A 19,362-nucleotide genomic window follows, 5' to 3' on the forward strand; every position below is an offset into this window, starting at 1 on the left:
TGTGTGACAGTTGAATATAAAGTCCAGGATAAGCAGGCAATTATGAGTTACAAGCTGTGTGTGCAATCAGGGGGAAACGGGAACTGGTGTGTGTGAAGTGCATGATGGTATTTGTAGTCCAGTTCAGTGACAAATGTGTAGTTCTCCAGTGAGTATTAGATCACTGGTGATCATTACAATAGGCATGAAAATGTCATGTTCAACTAAAATGATTTCTGACCCTCATTGGTACATCCATTTAAGCTTGGTCACATTTTTAAAAAGACCGATGTCATATTGTAGCTGAAGTGAAAAAGTTAAATAAAAAGATAACGTGTGCCTTTGTTTTGAAGATAATTAAACAATACATTTATATCTTATTATAACACATAAAATATGTAATTTTCAAAACCTGTTTTAGCCAAAAACCTATAGTAAATCTAAGCTAAATATCTGAAGAAATTCTGAATTTTACGTTGATATCTCTAAAAAAGAGCTTCCAGTAAGATTTAGTTTGGCTGCAGTACCGAACATGACCACCAGTTTCCATTGGTAAGCATACAAGGGCGCCCCCTATGTTTTAATTAATATGAACAGATTTTTTTTTCCATACCTTTGACTATAGTTGTAAAATAGACATACAATTCTAAAGTGGTATGGGCAGTTTGCTGGGGTTTTATTTATATTTAGCCTCTAAAAGCATTTTCAAATGTGGATTGCTGTAGCAAAGCAATGTTTTAAAACTCTGAGTATCCTTGTTGCAATTGAAAAAATAATAATGTTGTTGTACATACTGAAGGGGTAGTTTAAATTGCTATAAAAATACTATAATTTAATAAAAGGCATAATGAAAAAATTATTATGTCCCGATTAATTGTTGCTGAACCAAAAGTAAGCGTAAGACTAACAGCACTAGCAGAATGCAATTTGGGCAGCTTTATTGACTTTACTAGCATTTTTTCTTCTTGATATCTTTCTTTTTTTAAAAAACAGAGGGGTAATGTACATATTCACATGTACTCTAACATGTTCAATTCATCCAGCTGTAAAGTTTTACTAATGCGCCTTTTTTATACAATTCTTAATATGCATATCAGGAAAATCTATTAATGAGACTATTTGAATCAAATATTAGCAAAATGATCATATTTACATCACCACCTTAACGTGTAAGCCACGAAGATGTGTTTGTACAGCAAATATAGGCAGTATAAAACTGAATATAATCAAATGACCCTTGAATAGTTTAAAAAATAGAGCTTTAGTGAAAACAGAGCGGATTTGCGGATACATATTTCAAAGTTTAAATTAGCCCCAGAAATAATCTGCATGTTCGTTACTTTCGACCGCACGCTGGGAGAAACCGAAAGTAACCTAAATATATAGTACAGTACTTCAAATGTCCAGTAGGTGGATTATGATTCACTACCTTACAAATTCAATTATGAGAAACTATTTCCAAATAGAGCTATTTAAGTCGTCTGGTGAAATTGTGTTCATATCACAAATGCAGCAGATTTAATCACAAAAAAACAACACATCGCTATGTCAGATTTTTCCAATATGGAGCAGCCCTAGTCCATATAAATACTGTACACATACATGAAAATGAATCGATATATTATGCATGTCAGGCCAATAGTTGCCAGTGTCACTTATTGTTATTGTAAATCATCCTTGAGCACCGAAAAAGTCAGTATATAAAATAACTAGCTCTCCTTTGACTTTGTCCATGATTTATCAGGGATTTCTAAAGCGGAATGAACCTCCAATTACTCTTATAAATGTTGTATGCAAGTGGATGCCCTTCCAGCTGCAACCCAGTACTGGGAAACACCTATATACTCTTACATTCTCACACACACACACACATGCACATTTGATTCATTTTATTTGGAATGACTAATACTAATTAACGCAACGCAGCATCCAAATAATCGTAAGGAACCCATGATGTTTCACAGTACAAGTAGCATACAACCATTGATGATCTTTTGCGTGGCACTATTAAACACTCAATCCATTCTGCGCGTAGTATTAAGTAAATGGATTAAGGATAGAGATGGCATCGTCTTCTCCACACATGAAGACTGCCTATTATTGCAGATACAGAACAATACATTGCAATTTGAGTCCGGCAATTTGTAGTCCCCTCACACACAGTTTATGAACGTGCCCTAGGCTACCGTAAATTAAAACCACCAACTTTGTGTTGTAGCCACACACACACACACACACACATACACTTCAACCAATTTAGTTTATTCAATTCACCTATTGCGCATGTCTTTGGACTATGGGGGAGCACCCGGAGGAAACCCACATGCAAACTCTAAACAGAAACACCAACTGGCCCAGCCGGGACTTGAACCAGGGACCTTCTTGCTGTGAGGCGACAGTGCTAACCACTAAGCCACTGAAAAAAAAATCAATAACTTTTGTTTCTTAAAGTGTACAATATAGTCTTGAGGTCTTTTTCATTCCAGAGCTCGTCTTAACAAGTTAAAAACAGCACATCTAGACCCCAGCGGCTGGCAGTGGAGCATCAACCGCTCTCGGCTGTTGACATGAGCTGATTTTGAAGGCCAAGACTGGGGCAGATAAGAAACAAACACCTCCTTGTCCACCAGACCATCATCTCTGTTCTCATGAGCTTTGATAACACACTTGTGTCCAGCCAGAAGACCAGCCATGACATCAGCATCCAGATGCACACAGACACACACGCATTAAGCTTGCAGGGTGTTTGAGTTTCTTTTATCATGTGTAGCATCTGTTGGCGATTGCATGTTCCTGCATGCATGTTTACAGCTTTTGTTTGTTTCAGCAGTAAATTAGCTCTGTGATCCTGACCTGATAATGAATCTGGCAGCCAAATGGCAGAGGAGGCCCATGCGTTTGCAGGGATACGCGCTGGTAAATAATACAGTGCTCAGCATGAATAAGTACACCCCCTTTTGAAAATAGATATTTTTATCCATTTCTCAGTGAATATAGACGACATATTTTGGTGTATTTGAATCTTTTTTTACATGACTGGATGGATGTACAATGTGCTTTCAAAAGTACAATCAGTTAAAGCAACTTTTAAAAACATTGGGGCATGGGTTATAGTCCAAAAGTGGACTACAAAATTGGATCATAAACAACAATAATGAAAGTAAATGAACAAATCATTTAACAAACAGTTGAATATGAATTAAGAAGAGAGGAGGGAAGGGAAGTAGAAACAAACGAAAGAAGGAAAGAAGAAACGAGGAATGAACGAAGGGACAAATAAGGGAACCAATGAAAGAACGAACGAACGAAGGAAAGGGGGAACAAAGTAAGGAAGGAAGGGACAAAGGAAAGCAGGCACAAATGAACAAAGGAAGGAATGAAACATTTACATTTAGTCATTTAGCAGACGCTTTTATCCAAAGCGACTTACAAATGAGGACAAGGAAGCAATTTACACAATTATAAGAGCAACAATGAATAAGTGCTATAGGCAAGTTTCAGGTCTGTAAAGTCTAAGAAGGAAAGTATTAGTAAAATTATTATTATTATTATTATTTTTTTTTTTTTTTTTTTTGAGTACAGTTAGTGGTATATCCAGAGAGGCAATTGCAGATTAGGAAGTGAAGTGGAGACTAAATATATGAGTTTTTAGTCGTTTTTTGAAAACAGCGAGTGTCTCTGCCGTTCTGATGCAGTTAGGGAGTTCATTCCACCAACTGGGCAGATTGAACGCGAGCGTTCGGGAAAGTGATTTTTTCCCTCTTTGGGATGGAACCACGAGGCGACGTTCATTCACAGAAAGCAGGTTTCTGGAGGGCACATAAATCTGCAGAAGTGAGAACAGATAAGAAGGAGCGAAGCCAGAAGTCGCTTTGTAGGCAAACATCAGAGCTTTGAATTTGATGCGAGCGGCAACTGGCAGCCAGTGCAAACGGATGAGCAGCGGAGTGACATGTGCTCTTTTAGGTTCATTAATCAAAAAAGTGATTTATATTTTAAAAAGTTAATAAGAAAAAGTGAATAATATCTACCATTTGGCCATATAATTAAAAAAAAAAGAAAAAAAATTAAATAATTGCAAATTAAAAGGTTAATAAAAAAGTTAATAATAACTTACATTACACAATATGGTAAAATAAAGTTGTAAAAATTCATTCGTTTTACTCCGGCTTAGTCTCTGTTTCAGAGGCCACCACAGCGGAATGAACCGCCAACTACTCCAGTATATGTTTTACACAGCAGATTCCCTTCCAGCTGCAAGCCAGTACTGGGAAAAACGCATACACTACGGTCAAATTAGCTTACCCAATTCACCTATAGCGCATGTCTTTGGACTGTGGGGGAAACCGGAGCATCCAGAGGAAACCTACACCAACACGGGGAGAACATGCAAACTCAAACCAGCAACCTTCTTGCTGTGAGGTGACAGTGCTAACCACTGAGCCACCATGTCGCCCAATTGTAAAAATATGTAAATAAATGTAAATAAAAAATACAATCTTACCAACTTCAAACTTTTAAAAGGTACCATTTATAATGCTGTGTTTTCACAAACAAATCATGTCTTTTTATCTATTGATCAAAAATGTATTCCATTTTAAGAAGTTAAAAACACAAGTTAATAATAACTTGCATTGTACAATAGAATACAATTAATAAAACTATTTTTGAATTGTAAAAATATCTAAATAAACGCAGACTTGGTGAGCTTAAAAAAAACTTACCAACTTCAAGCTAGTGGAAGGTACCATTACAATGTCATATTCCCCCAAACAATCCATTTTTTCCATCAAAAAATTATTTGCATTTTAATAAGTTAATAAAAAAAAGCTAATAATATCTAACATTTCACAATATAATACAATAAAAACAGCTATTTTTGGATTGTAAAAGTATGTAAATGCAGCCTTGGTGAGCAAAAGTCACCAACTTCAGTTCACACGTTTGAATGGCAGTATACTGTACATTATTTAAGTCTGTTTATACAGTGGCTTGTGAGTGGATATACAGTATATACAGCCTGGCATGGATGTTGCTGCCTTCTCTTTCTCTCTCATTTTCTTCCAAACTCTCAGGAACGGTACAGTTGCGTGCTAAGTCGCGCTGGGCTAAGCCATCTGGAGCCAACAGCGCTCCGAGGCCCGGGTTGAGTAACACAAACATGACACAAAAGGAAGACGGCACCCTGCTCCAGGTGAAATGCTCCCGCAAAAACCTCCCAGAAAGGTATCTCCCAAAATCCCACAGTCCACTCGATTAGAGAGGACGGTTTTTAGGGAAAATAAAGCAGAAGAGAATGCTAGAAATTGGGGAGAAATGAAAACAAGATTCTCTCAAGGTCCCGGACAATCTCTTTCCCAGACAGACTGTTCTTCAGGAGGTTTTTTGTTTGTGAGACAATCTGATACCAGCGAGAGTCTTATGAGACCATCTGGCACTGATACAGCAGGGGAAATAAGTATTGAACACGTCACAATTTTTCTCAGAAAGCATATTTCTAAAGGTGCCGTTAACTTGAAATCTTCACCAAATGTTTGTAACAATCAAAGAAATCAATATATGCAATGAAAACTAAACTAATTAGTTTACAAATTAAGTTATGTGTAACAACACAGAGAAAAAGTGTTGAACACATGACGAAAGGGAGGTGCTGAAAGGCAGCGAAAGCCCAGACAGGAGTCTTCAGGAAACTTCTGGCCTTCATCATTGAAAATTAATATTCGCTGCTTCAGTTCAACATCTGCATTAGCAGGAGGATGAAGATGAAACCAGAGTGGACATTTCAGAAAGACAATGATCCAAAACACAGCCAAGGAAACTCTCAAATGCTTTCAGAGAAAGAAAATCAAGCTGTAGAATGGCCCAGCCAATCACCTGACTTGAATCCAACTTCATTCTCCATACGAGAGGCATCTTCATAGCCGTCAACTCTCCCATTTTTCTAGGGATTCTCCCGTATTTTACACTTCTATCCCGCTGTCATCCCGTAAAGGTATTTTCCCGAACTTCTCCCATATTTTCAGTCTTTCTTTGAATGGTGGCAAATAAACATTTTAGAGCCCTCCCTATACGCGGCCCATACCGCCGAACCACAAGGGGCCGCCCCTTGCTCTTAAATGTGAGTCTGTTCTGTGCTTTCACTTTTAGGCATTTTAGGCATAAAAAACCCTTTGAAATAAATATTAAAACCGCGGGATTATCTTTTCTTCTCATTACAGGTGCCGTCTCCCCTTCATATGCAATCCTCAAAACAGTCATATAGCAGTGCGTGACTGTCAGCTGATGCGCTCCAAAAGAAACATATAATATATAAAAATATAACATTAAGTTGAAATTTTGTAGGTTGTATTTAACCTCAATTCAATTTAAATGTATTCTCTTTCTTTTTAAAGATGTTAGGTGACCAAACTCTGATTTTACTAGGAAAAAGGGATGGGGTGGGGTGGTCATTATAGGTAACACTTTATTTTGATGGTCTTTAGCATTTGTAGACTGTCTACTTAATATCTGTTGATTCAGCTCCTTTAACAGACATTTAACTGACTATAAGAAACAAGTACATGTCAGCTTACCCTAACCCTACCCCAACCTAACAGTCAACTTATAATCTAATGAGAATTAGTAGGCAATGTAACTTAAATTCAACAAACGGACCATCAAAATAAAGTGTAACAGATATTATATTTTAACAACTTAAAGTTAGTAAGATTTTCGATTCTAACCAAGGCTGCATTTATTTACATACTTTTACAGTTTAAAATATCAGTTTTATTGTGTAATGTTAGATATTATTAGCTTTTTCTTATTAACGTATTAAAATGTAAATCATTTTTTGGATTAATAGAAAAAATATATGATATGCTAGTGAAAAAGTTAAACATTATAAATGGTTAGCAAAGTTGGGAAGATCTTTTTAATGCTCACCAAGGCTGCATTTATTTACATATTTTTTAAATTCAAAACAACAGATAAATAAATAAATAAATATATATATATATATATATATATATATATATATATATATATATATATATATATATATATATATATATATATATATATATATATATATTCTAAAATGTAATTCGTTATTAACTTTTTAAAATGTAATTCAGTTTTTGATTAGAAACAAGGATTTATGTGGGGGGAAAATAACATTATAAATGGCACCTAATGGGTCCTGTGTATAATTTATAATATACACAGCTATAGAAAAAACTAAGGCCACTAGGTTCTTTCTTTCTTTCTTTCTTTCTTTCTTTCTTTCTTTCTTTCTTTTGTTCTTTCTTACTTTATTACACCTCTGGATTGTGTTTGAGTAAAACATTTTTTTTGTATAATACGAAGTAAAATAAAGCTGCTTTTTTTAGCCAAAAAATATCAAATGTATTATGATAAAAACATATTATAAAATATAGTATAATAATATAAAAATATAATATGAGGTAAAATAACAAAGCTGCCATTTTTAGCCTTGATAAGCCTACAGTATAATCCCTTTTAAACGACACAATACCATTGTTTTATCTCCTAAAGAGTTAACAAATCAATATTTAGAATCACCTGAATTCTCAATTGAAAATTTCAAAATTTTTCAATTGTCATTTCCTAAAAAAATAAAAATAAAAAAAACTAAATAAAATGCTGTAAAATGACAATGTTTATTTACAATTTGTACGAAATGCTTTCAGACTTTCCTAGAATAAAATTTATATTTAGATTTTACTCAAAGCCTTACTTAATAGATCCATAGAAACTGAAAGTGTTTAAAATGGTGTCTTAATTTTTTTTTTTCACATAGCTGTATAAATGTAGACTAAAAAGGAAACTGCAACTAAAAAACTTCCACTCAGCATCTTTTTGAGGGTTTATTAATAATCAGCGATGGCTGTTGATGTTTCCTGTCTCTTTGTGGTAAATATGAGGTAAATATCAGACCTGTTCAAGCTACTGACAGCAAGTAAACACACGTGGTGTGGTGTCAAGGGCCACAATCTCATGGTGTTTACAAAAAATATTTGATATTTACATATTTGTCAGCTGTGCGTCACAGGCTATTCATGTCTACAAATTAAAAGCTGTTTGTCTGAGATAAATCCAGGCTCTTTTGAAAACTGATGCATTTCATTGCTTCATATTTCACCCACGTGTTTCTATTTATTATTAGTAGTGGTAGTACTACCACCGCCTCTATTTAGAGACATTTAATGTTCTTTAGCAATACCTAGGAGTTTGTTTTGAACTTAAAAACTATTGATGATGTTGTTGGCTTTGCTTATAAAACTTAGCCTGCAACAAATTATTATGTTTGGTTTGATACTTAAGGATAAAAAGATATCTTATATAATAAATTACTTGTTGATATTATTAAAATTTCCTTCGGCTTAGTCCCTTATTTATCAGGGGTCGCCACAGCGATAAACAGCCAACTATTCCGGAATATATTTGTACACAGTGGATGCCCTTCCAGCCGCAACCCAGTACTGGGAAACACCCATACACTCTTACATTCACACACACTCATACACTACGGCCATGCAAAACATGCAAACTCCACACAGAAATGCCAACTGGCCCAGCTGGGACTGTGAGGTGACAGTGTAACCACTGATCCACTGTGCTGCCCTAAAATTTTATATTCATAAATGTAAATGTTTCACAATTTACCCAAGATTTATGGTGTTTAAAGAAGATTTTGTGATAATTTTGTGTAATTTTAAAAAGTATTTACAGTGCTCAGCATGTATGAGTACACCCCTCACAAATCTCTCTTTTAAATTCATATTTGTAATGGGAAGCTATATGCAATATTATATTTGTGCATATACATTAGATTAGTCGATGAGCTAATCTAACAAAATAACTTACGATAATGGTCCAAAAACTAAATAAAAAAATCAAGAAAAGCAAAACATTTTGTAGGTTGTAATTTATTTTTGCTATATTTTGCTTGAATTTAATTGTATTTTTTCTTTTTGGGTGGTCTAACCATTTAGACTAAAATATTTTTGCTGCTTGTTCAAACTCTTCAAATTCTTGATTTTTAATTGGGACAACTTAATTGTTTTATGTTCAATTCATTTAAATTCATTCATTCATTTTCCTTCACCTTAACCCTTTTATTCATCAGGGGTCGCCACAGCAGAATGAACCAGCAAATTATCCAGCACATGTTTTGCGCAGCGCACGCCCTTCCAGCTGCAACCCAGTACTGAAAAACACCTATTCACACACATTCACTTTGGCCAGTTTAGGTTATTCAATTCAACTATGGCTCTGTAAAGTCTAGATCCGATACGCGGACGGCCGGAAGTGGGATATGCACATTAATATAGCAACATTTTTTATGACACGGTATAACAATAATTAATATTTTTACAGTACTGTGATGGTTGGGTTGGGGATCAGTAGGGAAACTCCACACAGAATCCCAACTGAAAAAACAGCTTAAACCAGCCTGAGAAGGGTGGGCTGGTTTTAGCTGATCGACCAGCCTGATTTTAGAGGGGTTTTGGCCACCTCCAGGCTGGTTTCCAGCTATTTCCAGCCTGATCTGAGCTGGTCAGGCTGGAAAATTACCAGCTAAAACCAGCTTGACCAGCCTGGTTTAAGCTGGACATAACGTTAGCTAGTTTTGGCCTGGCTAGGCTGGTCAAGCCGGAACTCGAACCAGCAACCTTCTTGCTGTGAGGTGACAATGCTAACTACTAAGACACAGTGTCACCTCCACTTAAATGTGTAAATACTATTAAATGAACACAATCGATTTGTGTTGGGACAACATTGTGTGACAAAATTGTGGGGAATGTACATTGCTTAAAAAATAGCAATTTTAACAATTTTTTTGTTTATTTAAATGTTATTCATGCTGTGACTTAATTTCTGTCATGTATGCAAATGTTACTTTAATTAAACAATATTTTGTTTAGAAACTTACATTGATACGGTTGCGCTTTAGACGCCATCTTGTGGTCCGATGCGAAATGTATTATCAACGCGAACTCAGTGCATTATGGGTACTTTCTGTCCTGTGCACTTCATAACATCCACTATTATTTCAGACACCCAAAGAAATGGCTGTCCTCTCAAATAGTATACTTTTTAGTTGGTATGTGATGCGATTTCGGATACAGCCATAGAGAAAGGACCTCATCCATCGATCACAGAAGGCGACATGTTTTCAGAAACAGATGTGTCATTCTTGCACAACTGTCTTCCTGTGATAAACAGCTCTTGTTTCCTCAATACCTCGGTGACTCATTGGTATGTCTAACTCTTGCAGACACAGCACATGTACTGAAAAGTCATGCTTTTGGTTATAAAGTTTGCCTGAGTTACAGCAGTTTGTTTATCTGCCAGTGTGTCTTTAACTCTAGAGGGCAGTGTTTTCTCATTTATTAACCATTTCCTAGATTTGCCATTAATCAAACACCATTCAACCATATGGATCTAATTGAATGACGATGAAAAAAAAATCACACTCGTATGTCGTTAGGGATGCCATTTGTTTCCTGGGATGTTAATATTTATTTAAACATGTTTCTGTCTTTTCTAGAAGACTGGATTTGGACCAGATGTGTGAACCACAAAGATACTACAGACTTTCAGAGAGATTAAAAAAGGTACATCAAGCATCTGAATTTAATCAATATAGATCAGGAGTGCACAAACTTATTTGTAAAAAGCCCCAAAAGCCAAATATCATTGAGCACTGAGGGTCAAAGGTAAATATACCATGCCATATTACTTTAAAGTTACCATGGGAAACTTACTAATTTATTTCATAAGATTTAAAAGTAAAGAGAAAACATTACTTTAAATCATATGAACTAATGCAGGGTAACATTTAAAATGATAACTTACTGCAATAAAAACATTAACAATCACATGTAGGGCTGTGCGATTTGGGGAAAATATCTAATAGCTACTTTTTTGACAGATATTGCGATTTGAGTTGATTTGTGATTTAATTTTGTCAAACTTTGGCTCAATAATCTGTATCCTAGCTTCTTACTACTAAAATGCAGTGAGTGTTAGTTAAAGAAGGAACTGAAAAGATATTAACTTACTTAAACATATGTTCAATTGTTTTTTAAATATTCAGAATTTAATCACTTATTTACTTATTACTTATTAAATATTATTGAATACTTATTAACTATTAAATATTAAATAAGTGTTTAATTTAAAGTGACCTTAACTTTCTGTAAACAAGTTGAACTCAAAGTAGAGCGATAGTGTAGCTTTATTATAAAAACACACAAACACACACACACACACACACACATATATATATATATATATATATATATATATATAAAATAGAGAACACTCAGCAAACTAACATGGCTAAAACAACTCTGAAATTTGCTGTTGCTTGCTATTAAATCGACTGTCACTGGCAATACTTTCAGTTGACTTTTTAGCAAGACACTCCTCATATAGCCGCCTTTGGTGCTTTCTTAGATACTGGTTGTTGTATTTCATCTTAGTTTGGCAACAATTCTTACAAATGACCTGTTTTTGTTTGATATCTGTGACTTTGGGACCAAAATATTTGCATATTACCGATGTCCTGTTTTTCTTTAATATTAATTCATCTATTAATGCTACTGAAGTGGCAGACACCATCATCCTACTTGTCCGTGCTTTCATGTTTGTTTGTTTGTTTTTTATTGTGGGCATTCCACATCTTTCGGTTGCGCAATTCTGATTGGGCAGAGAGAAAGTGTGCTGACTCAATTGGCTAGTGAGACGGTCATGCATTTGCTCTGGGCAGGGGAAATGAAATAATTAGTGGTGGGCCGTTATTGGCGTTAATGTTCTGCCTTAACGAGAGACTTTTATCCCGCGATAAAAAAATATCGGTGTTAATCTATTCTCAAAGTTGGGTTGGGAGCTGGGTCTATTCTACGCAAGCTATGATGACTTTCACCTTGATATTTTAGCGCTGATGTATACCTGACTGGTGAGCTGTCTGACAAAAAAGTGCCCTTCTGAATCAAATCAGGGGATTCCCTTCTGGATCTTTCACTTACTTTGATGACACTAGTAAATACGCTTACATGGACATCTGTAATCTAGTTATTTGTCTTAATAGACAATAATATAATTAAGGTGTTTAAGTAAAGTGCTTTCATGTAACAGTTTCCTGTCATTTTGGGTGACTTTAACTGCAGTTTTGCAGTTCCACTTTCACTCATGAACATTTCATTCATGCCCCCTGTGACAAACTGCGGTATTAGATGCAAATAAGGCGTAAGGACTGGTGGAAGAGTGTTGTGGAATTTAATAATGCACGCCAAATGGAAAGAAAAAAACTTCCGCATTTCGCGGTGTGTGTGTGTGTGTGTGTGTGTGTGCGGTCCTTTACTGTGTGTGGATCTTGTGGGAAAATATGCCGAAAGTCCTACATGACGGTTTAAGTTTAATCCCGGTGTTTACTTCAATAATGCCACTAATTTCTGCATACTCCACACGTCTTAATTTCATTTCTGTTTAGTTCAGTTATGACTTTATTCGGATTAAGGTGATCAAAAATTACTGTTTGGAGCTTATGTAGGCCAAAAACAGTTCTAAATTCATGTTTAACTGAATAAACAGTTAGTAAACACAAGTACATCTTATTGAACATCATTTATTTTCATCACCAATTATCATAGTAGAACAGTTTCTCAAGCAGTTTGTGATGCATTTTGGAAACAGGAGATGAGCCCCTGGTCTAATGCGCCACCTGGCTTGAGAAACCTGTTCTCAAAGACTTACTTTTAGTAATTATTTGGGTAGCTACATATTCTGAATGCCTTCGGCAGAATTCAAATGAGCCATTTTAATCTAGAATAATCTAGATTATTTGCAAGATCACAGTGAGATTATTCTAGATAAAAAAAATGATCTATGCCCACCTATAGAAATTATATATATATATATATATATATATATATATATATATATATATATATATATATATATATATATATATATACATTTAATATCGAAGCCTCTTGCGATTAGCCAATCGCAACGTCTCAAATCAATGTTGCGAATCGATTTTGATTAATCGCACAGCCCTAAACACATGTATAACACAGTGGAGTTTGATGATTAATACACTAGTCAAGTAGAATCTGCCTTTACCTTGATTTGTTCTCTATGCGTTGAGTGCAGTATGTACATTTAAACTAAATCTGATTCATTTACACTGTTTAATTAAAACATATAATTCAAGGGCGTATAATTGGCATGGACGGAGGGGACATATCCCCACCAAGATCCACTAATTATTGAAATGTCCCTACAAATAATTTAATCAACTTCAAAATGAAGTAATGCTCCATAAATTCTTAACCTAAACTCTCAGAAATAAAGATACCCGAGCTGTCACTGGGGTGGTACCTTTTTAAAAGGTACTCATTTGTACTTTAAGGGTCTATATTGGTACCTCAAAAGTATATATTAGTACCTACAAATTTTAAGAGGATCACTTTTGTACTTTTTAGGTACTAATAAGGTATTACCTTGAGGTATTAACATGGAACTTTTAGGTACAAATTTGTACCTTTTGAAAAGGTACCACCTCGTGACAGCTTGCATGCCTTTAGCACCAAGTCAAGTTTAGAGTAATTAGAGTAACTATTAACTAAGGCTGTGCAATTAATCAAAATTCAGTTATGATATTGGCCTCCATAATTATAAAAACAATAATAGGGCTAAAATAATTAAATTGCATTACAAATTAAATTGACCTGTGCAGCATGGGACAGGATGTTATTTGTATTATTAAATGTTTATTCTATATCATTATGTACTTTATTCATGTTTTTAAAAGCGTGAAACAGAGTTTGTGCTGTTCAATGCATGCACTCTAGGGATGTATGTCCCCAACAATGTTAAGAGCGTATCTACGCCCTTGATTTAGTTTGAGTTAGCTTTTAACAGTAAAGGAAACGTACAAAAGGTCACTTTAGATTTGAAATGACAATCTCTAAACTAGATGCCCAAACTAGGGCCCACGGGGCAAAGTTGGCCCATGGTTAGGCATGGGACAATAACCGTTTTCAAGGTATATCGTTGTTTGGAAAAGTCAAGGTTTCAAAACTGCCAAAATTTTCAGCTATACCGTTCCCATGGTAGATTTTTTTATTTTATTTATTTTATTCATTTTTTTTGTTTTAGTTTTTTAAGACAGCAGTATCTCCAGCAGAGTAGAGCTCCAAAGATTCTTTTTTAAATTGTAAAGAAATCTGTGTTTTTGAAACAAATGAAGACAGCAGAAGTCATTCATTCATTCATGTGTCGGCTTAGTCCCTTTATTAATCCGGGGTCGCCACAACAGAATGAACCATCAACTTATCCAGCACATTTTTACACAGCAGATGCCCTTCCAGCCGCAACCCATCTCTGGGAAACATCCACATACTCATTCACAAATATACACTCATACACTACGCACAATTTAGCCTACCCAATTCACCTGTACCGCATGTCTTTGGACTGTGGGAGAAACCGGAGCACCCAGAGGAAACCCACACGAACGCAGGGAGAACATGCAAACTCCACACAGAAACGCCAGCTCAGCCGAGGCTTGAACCAGCGACCCACTGACCTTTTTGCTGTGAGGCGACAGCACTACCTACTGCGCCACTGCATTGCAGAAGTCAATAATTCCTTTTTTATTTATTGAGAATGACATCTCTACTGTTCCAAAATATTTCAAAAGTTTCCCAAAATAAAATGTATTGTCTTCAAAGGGGAATAAAGTTTTGTTTTTTACACAGACATTAAAAAAGAATATATATTAGAGCAGTATTCATAATACCGTAAAACCGAAGGTTGTCATACTGGCAGAATCTTATACCAGCCCATGCCTACCCATGGTAACCTTTGATTTGGCCCCCTTGACATCTGAGAATGGTTTAGAGATTGTCATTTCAAATGTAATGTAATCTTATATTCGTTTGTTTTATTGTTAAACTACAAAACAGCTATCTGAAATGAAATATTTCAATGTAAATGGTGTAAATTAATCAGACTTAGTTTAAAATGTACATACGACAGATCGAGGGCACTGTAGAGACTGGCAAAGGCTAATTTGCCATGGTGTTCACATACTCAGGTCACCAAACTCACCAGTTTACTGGGTGTAACCACAATTACAGGGACACTGGAGTGTTTCAAATTCATGTCAATCAGCTTGTTTGTCTATAAGCTGACATACGAGCGATCCACTGATGAATCATAGCTTTAAAACACTCCAGTGTCCCTATATCTGAGTTTACCCCAATTTATTAAGAGGTTCCAAAGTTTTTTTCTTTCTGTTGAACTCAAATAAAGGTATTTTAAGGAAAGTAGGAATTCATTCACTTCCATGAAAGTAAGGAAAACACATTAAAGTAACCACTTTCCAACATACTTCAAAATATCTTATTTTGTATTCAACAGAAAAGAAGTAGAAGTAAAAACAACTCATAAAAGTTTGGAACAAGTGAAGAGTGAATAGATATGATAGAATTGGCATTTTTTTAGGTGTACAGTGGGGTTATGATAAATTAGTCAGGACCACATTTGTTTTTAGTTTATTGTAACTTATTAAACTAAGTTAATCATGTTCTAACTTTATCTTATAAGCAGTTTTAAGTCAGTTTAATATAATATAAGTTCAAATGACTCATAAGGTTAATTTGATTCAGCTTAGAATTTTAAGGCCACCAGTGTTTTTAAAAAAAAATACATTTAAATTGTTTGATGTAGTAGATATGTTTGTAATGTGGATTTTAATTTTTAAAATTAAGTCTATTTGTAAAGTGATTTCACAATAATTATTGCTCCAAAGCAGCTTATACAAAAGATTATATAATTACAATCTAAATCATAAATTAAGGTGGCAAGCATATGCGTTTATTAGCAGTTCCACAATAAAATGTGCTTTTTTTATTCGGGTGATATCAGCTCATTTATTTATGTCATTATTTCACCCATATTGTGACACTGATCTTCACAAACATTATCTGATACATTAAAGTCGAAACATTACTTGCTGTAAAATTAATAATAATAAAAAAACATGTATATTAAGTCACCTTTTTATAAATATTCGGACTCATATATAGTAAATGGAATAGTTCACCCTCAAATAATTACTTTGCTTACCATATATTCACACTTAAGTGGTTCCAACTTTTTTTTTCTGTTGAACTCAAAAGAAGACATTTTAAAGAATGTTGCAATTCATTCACTTCCATAATAGGGAGGAAAACACATTATGGTAACCATTTTCCAACATACTTCAAAATATCTTCTTTTGTGTTCAACCGAAAAGAAGTAGACGAAAAAACAACTCATAAAGGTTTGGAACAAGTGAAGAGTGAATAGATATGGTAAAATTGGCATTTTATTAGGTGAACTGTAGCTTTAGATTCACTGTAATAAATTATATGATAAATTAGTCATGACTACGTTTGTTTTTAGTTCGTTGTAACTTATTAAACTAAGTTAATCACTTAACTTTATGCATTTCGCAAGCTGTTTTAAGTCATATTAATAAATAAGTGACTCAAAGTTTATTTGATTCAGCTTAAAAATTTAAAACAACCAATTTTTTTGTGTGTGTGTGTGTGTGTGTATGGCCTCTCTTCTCAATCTGCATTTGTGAATAAAAGCATCATCATATATTTGTCCTATATAGAAAATAACATTATTACAGGAAATTAATCTTAAATAGACAGTCAATAAAATATATTTTCACTCTCTCTTTCACTATTATGTCCCAACGTCAGTTTTTAATAATTTTAATAGATAAAAGTTGTCTGTTTTAATCAAATTAACCTTTTAATAGGCTGCTGTATGAGTGGAAGTATGTGACAACAGCTTTTACAGCTTCATTACGCTGTTGTCACTGCTGTTATTTGTGTTATCAGCACTCGGCGCCAGCATGTATTTCGCATTAGAGGTTTCTCTCTTCTCATGTTGCCCATCAGCTGTGAACTATTTATTGACCGTCCCGTGCAAACGCCTCAACCACTGTTGTTTCCATCCCATGCAAAGAGTTCTTCCCAAACTGATGCAACTGCGTGGTTTTACATTGTATTATATCCATAACCAAGCTGTTGCATTAATGAACCTCCTGTGACCTCAGCATCCCTCTTGTGTGCATCTGATACAGCGCAACTCTTTCTTTACTTCTGAAACTGTTGCATCATGGCACTAGAAAAGGAAAGTTCATGATGAAAGTTGACCGGAACATCTTGAATGGTGAAGGTTATGAGCTTAGTGGAGTGTTTGATGCTTTAAAGACACTCTGTCTGGGAAATCAATGGCAATTTAATATACGTAAATATGGAAATTAATTCAATATTTTACATTTTTGGGGATGCACTGTGCTGCTTATATAGAATCTAATAATATTTTGTCAGATAATTCCAATTCTAAATGTGTCTGACTAGAATTTTAGGCATATAAACTGAATGACATTTAAGTAGGTGCTATATTCAAGCTAACATCTAATACTGTTTGGAGTTTACATTTTTGTAGAGAGAGATGATAAAAAAAATCATTTTGATACATCAATCTATAGAAAACCCTGTATAATTCACTCTTTATCTTCTTCAGAATTATTCTGGTTCAAACAAATATGGATAAAATTAATCCAATATTGTGTAGAATTTACAACTTTAGCCGACTTGGAGGCAGAGACTCATTTGCATATCTGAAGAGATTAATTTGCATATCTAAATTCATTCTTTTTCTTTTCGGCTCAGTCCTTTTATATATCTGAGGTTGCCACAGCAGAATGAACCGCCAACTTGTCCAGCACATGCTTTACACAGTGGATGCCCTTCCAACTGCAACCCATCACTGAGAAACATCCATACACACTCATACACTACGGACAATGTTACCACATGTTTTTGGACTTATGGGGGAATCCGGAGCACCTAGAGGAAACCCCTATGCGAACACGGGGAGAATATGCAAACTTCACACAGAAATGCCAACCGACCCAGCCGGGGCTCAAAACAGCGACCTTCTTGCTGTGAGGCGATTGTGCTACCCACTGCGCCATCGGGCTGCCCTATCTAAAGAGATGCACCTTTTAATCAGGTTTATAGTTCTATTTAAGCCATTTTAAAAGGGGGTATGTTTTCCTTTTATGTTATCCGCTTGTTAAGTGGTGACGTGTTTGTGACGTATGTAATACTGTTTCCGGGTCCAAGCCGCCACTCATTTGAGTGGAGAAATCAGTCGTTTATGATCACGTTTTATTCCTATCACACATTAAAGTTAATTTTATATAAAATCATAATGTACACAACAATCTCTGGGCTTGCTGCATAACAAATACCAAAAATGTAACAATTTATAAAAAATAATCACTTTCTGGCCATCGGATATTAGGCATGGACATATATACTGCGATATTCAGTTGAATAGAGCGCTTGGACCCAGAAGCCGATTCGCGTGACGTCACACTTAACAAGCGGATTGGTAGGGTGCAAATTACAGGGGGGTGGGACTGACTCTTGATCCCCCCTGAAGGACATGAAAACAAAATGTATGGGAGGGTCAGCCCTTTAATACTGAGAAATAGTTCATTCTGATCTGTATTTTAAGCAATGATGTTAATAATTAAAATAATAGATGATATAAATATACATTTGACCACCCCTATTATGGTTCCTACCATTGTGAATGCATTCTCACGCTAATCAGAAAATTCATTCAACAGTTTGAAACCACAGTTCTAAAGCCCCAATAGACACAGTAAGAGCGTTTTCTCATAAAAGGTACTTGTTTCTACAAATAGCCTGAAAGTAAAGTCAAATCAGACGCATAGTTTGACCTACAGCAGGGATGGGTCCAAACTCGGTCCTGGAGGGCCGGTGTCCTGCACAGTTTAGCTCCAACTCTCCCAAACACACCTGCTTATAGATTTCTAGTTCTGTTGAAGACACTGATTAGCATGTTCAGGTGTGTTTGATTAGTGTTGGAGCTAAACTGTGCAGGACACCAGCCCTCCAGGACAGAGTTTGCCCACCCTTGACCTACAGTATAGCCTATGACATAGCTAATCAGAGGATACCGTAGGTCAGAATACACTCCCTCAAAACACAGAAAATTTAAATATGTCTTATTAATTAATTAGATGTAATTAAAATAAATACATAAATGGCTGAAGCATGAATTACACAAACTAACAACTAACCAATACATTTAATCATAATGAAGTGTGGTCACTTATATCCAAATACACATGCTGTGCCCCATATGGTCTAAAACCTAAAACAGGTGGGCAAATGTAAGCTTGTTTTTATTCAAACAAATATAAATATGCATATAATAAATAATACTGCTACTAATAATAACAATATACAAAAGCAAATTGTT

At 35.1% G+C, this 19,362-nt stretch overlaps 1 protein-coding gene across 2 annotated transcripts in view; it reads right to left on the minus strand.

The window, feature by feature from the left end:
• Window positions 1–19,362, minus strand: part of wnt4 (wingless-type MMTV integration site family, member 4) — a 35,072-nt gene that overhangs the window by 9,599 nt on the left and 6,111 nt on the right. The window contains exon 1 of one of the 2 annotated variants that reach the window (XM_073915477.1): window positions 9,917–10,218. The gene's annotated coding sequence lies outside the window, so the exon portion shown is untranslated. 2 annotated transcript variants of the gene reach the window in all.

The sequence above is a fragment of the Danio rerio genome, chromosome 11 (assembly GCF_049306965.1).
Source record: "Danio rerio strain Tuebingen ecotype United States chromosome 11, GRCz12tu, whole genome shotgun sequence".
NCBI classification, from domain to species: domain Eukaryota; kingdom Metazoa; phylum Chordata; class Actinopteri; order Cypriniformes; family Danionidae; genus Danio; species Danio rerio.